The 4,885-nt window shown below is 45.6% G+C and overlaps 1 protein-coding gene across 1 annotated transcript in view; it reads left to right on the forward strand.

Annotated features, from left to right (window-relative positions):
- dock8 (dedicator of cytokinesis 8) overlaps positions 1 to 4,885 on the forward strand; it is a 68,273-nt gene that overhangs the window by 3,427 nt on the left and 59,961 nt on the right. The gene's annotated exons all lie outside the window — the stretch shown is intronic.

The raw sequence follows: 4,885 nt of genomic DNA on the forward strand, positions 1-4,885 counted from the left end.
TCTCCATTCTTACTCTAGTTTGACCAAGACAGGAAAGCAAAAAAGGAAACTAGTGTCAGCTATTTTGAAAGAAGCCGTTCACTGCTTCACTTCTCTCTTTTTCGTGACTATTTCTGAACAGGAAATTCATGTTCCTCTTCACTGACTCACTCGGAGGGCTGTGCTTTTTGCATAGAGACCGCGGCGACACCTAACGCCTCCTTTAAAAGCAGAGGGACTTCTCCGTCTGGTGTGGGGTTTTGAAGGAGCGCATGATGAAGGAGAGCTTCTTCTGCAGCGCAGTGTCCTGGACGGTCTCCACCCTCTCTACTCCGCGATTGTGATATCAAATGTACTTCAGCAAGTACGGAGTTCAGTTTGGGCCGTCGCGGAGGTGCGAGGCCCAGGCAGCCCGCTGGAAGTCTGCTGCGGCGTTTTCGGGAAGGTGCGGTAGTTTGCATACGATCCACGGGGATCCCGGCTACGCGGCCAAGCCCGCATGCCGGTCGTGTTTCTGTGTTTTTCTTTCTTCCAAGGCTTTCATCCAGGTCTGAAAACTCAACCTCAATGCTTAACAACTGGATCGGGAGAGGGGAAAGTGCTACTTTTGTGCGTTTCTGTGCGAGAGAGACTTGGGAGATGTTTCTTCTGTTGGTGTCATGCCGATAGGCCTTTCCGAGGGCTTTGAACCACAACCGCGCGCGATTACACGCCGAGATAAACGCCAAGGTCGCGAGCTGAGGGACCCGGTCGCGTGTGTTTACACACATTTTTCCTTCTCCGGAGGTGATGTCACAATTTGTAGCGGGCGTTTCCATGGCAACCCCTGTCCCTGAGGGCTACATTAGTAGCGTCTCTGTTTCCTGCATTCGGGGCACTCTGAAAGACAGGATGTTTTAATGGATTGTGTGTCGTATTTAAATGAAGAGGGGGGAGAATATGTATGTACAGTAGCTGGTGTAAAAGGGGGTCAGGGGTCACACAGTGCACCACGAAGCATTCCCAGCATGCTGTGCGACTCAGGAAGCGGGGCTGGCTGGCTTGCAGACACATGGCATGATGACATCATCAGTCTGCTCAAAGGAGGAGGTGACAATGACCATGTGTTAAGCAGCTTAGTTTTAGATTTTAATAATTTCAGTACACTGGATGAGAAAGTTGTTATGTCAGCGACATTTTCCATAAATGTAGTGGACTTAAACCCTCCCAATGATATACCTATTTCCAGAGGTTCATTGAGTGTGCCCGAAACATCTTCCAAACTGTTGTGTCCTCAAAATGTGTACTCAACTGATCAAATGCCGACTGTCTGTTGCATCCTCCATACTATTTTCCAACGGTGATTTTCTTAATGGCCTGTGATTGGACCCAAAGCTGGCGCTGACTCTCGCTGGGACCTCCTAAAAAGTCAAGTTTACCCCCCTGAAAAGTTTACCCCCCTGCTCCCGAAAACGCTCAGCCTACCCCAGAAATCATCTGGGGGGTTTTAAGTACACTACATCCAGTGTACTCACGATCTGCATCCGGGAGCACATTGCATACTAAAATAAGTAGGTGGTATGATTAGTAGACATATTGACTTATAGACTCATTAGTCGTACATATTTTGACTGCACAGTAATTACGGGGGCTGTTTCAGACACAACCCCAGTGCTACCGGCACCCGGATAACCCACAATGCAATTGGGCACTTAAGTCTGCACCAGTGGTAGTCCTCTGACACTGTCTGTCCAAACTCGGCTGTGCTGTTCTCGGTGTCTCCAGCGTTCTCTCCCTCTTACCACATCACAGTTTACATCTGCAGGCTGAAACGCACGGCTGTTAAAATGTGTCTGCAATAGCGGAGGATTTTCCACAAATCTAGCTGTACAAGCTTTTTTCCATTTATTCACAGTTGGAGTTTATATCAGAGTCTTAAAAATACTTTCCAATAGGATTAGGTTGACCTTGAGCTAATATATGTATGTGGTTGACTTAATTCTGCTCATGAGTTTCTTGGCTTTCTATGAGCTATTTTTAACATGACAGGCATTCAGCAGATGCTAACTTAGTACACATTCATATAGCTGGATACCCTGCTGAAAAAAACAGTTCAAGCTAGGTTTTGAAACAGCTGGTAGCTGGTTCAGTAGTTCAGACCAGCTCCATGCTCAACATGGTTTGACCAACTCAAGCTTTGTCTTGAAACAGCTGGTAGTTGGTCATTTCAAGCTGGATTTTACACCAGGGTATATACTGAAAGAATTCAGGTTAAGTACCGTGTCCAATGATACAACAGCAGCATCCTACCTGGGATCTAACCTGCAACCTACACTTTACAAGGCCAGTTCTTTAGCTGGTATATCACATTACTAACAGAAAGACATCCAGTAATCCAAAAGTGTGTGCGTTAGCTCAACCTCCAGTTTTTCTGAAACACAGACAATGCAGTGAACAGCAGTGCAGATAATGCAGCGATTGGCTAATTATCAGACTGACAGGTGTCTGACTTGGTCTGAGTAAGCAAGGCCTCGGCACCTCCAGATTCTGGTGCTGCTGAGCGGCGCACCCCAGGACCTCCTCACTCATCAGCCCCAGCTGCAGCAGCAGAGATCACGCTTCGGCTGAAAAGATGAATTAAAACTCTGTTCTGCGGTGTGGGGCCCTCATCGACCTTTGACTTAAATTGTGATTTCATGAAGTTTTGCAGAATCTTGTTTCTATGAGATGCTGTGATTTTATTATTTCCTCAGGCTAGAAAGAGCGGGAGTGAGAGAGGCAGAGTGATAGAGAGAGAGCATGAGAGAGAGGCAGGGAGATAGATAGAGAAACAGAGAGAGAGTGAGAGGGAGAGAGAGACAGACCGAGAGAGAGAGAGAGAGAGAGAGAAGGGAAAGAGAGAGAGAACTGCACCCAAAACTAGTCAGCTACATCACATGACTCAATGGCAGCCTATTACTGACCAGGGAGCCATGTGGTCAACATTAAATTCTAATTGCCAATAATAAAATTAATAAAGCATATACTATAATTATTATCCAGGGAGGGAAGGTTCGGGAAAAAAAAAATACACTGTATTTCAAATTAGGCCTCATTCTTTAAAAAAAATTTTTAAACAATAAAGTAGGTTTTTGAATCCTCAGAATTATGACCGTATTTTCCAGAGCAGAGAGAGAGAGAGAGAGAAAGAGAACAAACAGAGTAGAAAGCAGTAAATTACAATGCAGTGCATACCCAGCAGACCTTATTGTCCAGGTGTCTTCACACGCTTCCAGCACACATTCCCCAAACTCTTTACATGCTGAATTCTGCGCAGAGCATCGTGCAGCAACGCCCGCTCTCCCCCCGCCACGCTCCCTTTGAACCTGCAACCCCCGCCTCCTCCGGGCTCACTCCCCTTCTATCCCAGAAGCCAACACTCTCTCCTTATTGCTCTGTTACCTATTTGCTTACCTGCTTTATGGCGCATATTTCACGTGTCATAAAGTGGGGTGAAGCTCGGCATTCCAGCGTGCTGTGCAGTGCTATGCAGTGCTGTGCAGTGCTGTGCATGCATGTGATTGAAACCAGTATTTTAGACTTATATTTAGACCTAAAATCATATTTCCATTGCTTTCTGCTAAACAAGACGCAAATTATGTAAGACAGTTTAACTCATTTCAAGATGTGCCAGTGAGGTAAGACTATTTCACTTGTCAAGCTAAAAGGAACTCAAAACAAGCTAATATGTTCGACATGAGCAATTCAATTTATTAAAACATACGATTTTAAGTCTCATTACAGGACTAAAACACTTGTTAAGGGGGTGCAGATGTGGCCGTGAACCTTAATCCCATCTCCACTAACACTCCGAGCGTCAGGACCAACCGTCTTCATCATCTGCAGACTCGTGACTGAAATCCCAGTGTGGTTTTTTCTTCCTTTTTTGTTAACTTTATGCACGGATCTAAAACCATGCGGTAACGCGCAAATCTGGCCCCTTCATCTGAAAACTTTTAGTAGCGCGAGATCAAAGACCGGCTTTAAACCGGCTTTAATCTTCAGGGTTTTTTCTGCGTTTTTCTTTATAGAGAGAGGATGTGAAGTTTCACGGACCACCGACTCCCTTCAAGGGAAACGTGGACCGCGAGCGTGTGCAGCTATCCTCATGAAAGCCGCTATGTTCGCACTGCCTTTCTAGAGAAGGTCGCTGGCTTTGTCCGCACGGATCTGTTGAAACAACGAACCTTGTTACCGTTTACCCACCCTGTCTCTTTATGGAGACACACGCCAGTCGTTGCTGAATGGGTGTAGATTTTGAAGCCATTCTTTTATAAATGCTTTATAATGACTTAAGCTGTCAAAAAAAAAAACTGAGCATGCAGAACACAAGAATAAGAATGTGTCAAACTTTAGAGAACTGCTTGCCCTGCTCTGATCCCTTTTTAAAAAGAATTAGTGCACAAAACAGTAAAAACTGTTTGTATGAGTTCACACACTTGACCGATTAGGTGGAGTGTGGTGGGTGTGGTGTTCAAATGACGCTTGTTTTTATAAAAGCTCATTTCCCTTCAAAATATTTTTAAGTGACCAATAAAAGTATCTCTGAATGAACCAGTTTAACAGGCACTGTTTTATCCATGGCACAATGTGACCTTTGGGTCCTTATGTTGCATAAGTCTTTAAATAACTCATATTTCATTCCACTTCCTGCTTTGTGTACATCTCACTTTGGTTCTTATGGTGGAGAGACAGACAGAGAGAGGGGGGTGAGAGACAGAGGGAGAGAGGGAGGGAGAGGGGGAGAGAAACAGAGGGGGCAGAGCGAGAGGGAGGGGGAGAGAGAGAGGGAGAGAAACAGACAGAGAGAGATAGAGGGAGGGAGAGAGACAGAGAGCGAGCGAGAGGGAGGGAAAGGGAGAAGGAGAGAGGCAGAGTGAGAGGGAGG

The sequence above is a fragment of the Conger conger genome, chromosome 11, assembly GCF_963514075.1.
Source record: "Conger conger chromosome 11, fConCon1.1, whole genome shotgun sequence".
Classification (NCBI taxonomy): domain Eukaryota; kingdom Metazoa; phylum Chordata; class Actinopteri; order Anguilliformes; family Congridae; genus Conger; species Conger conger.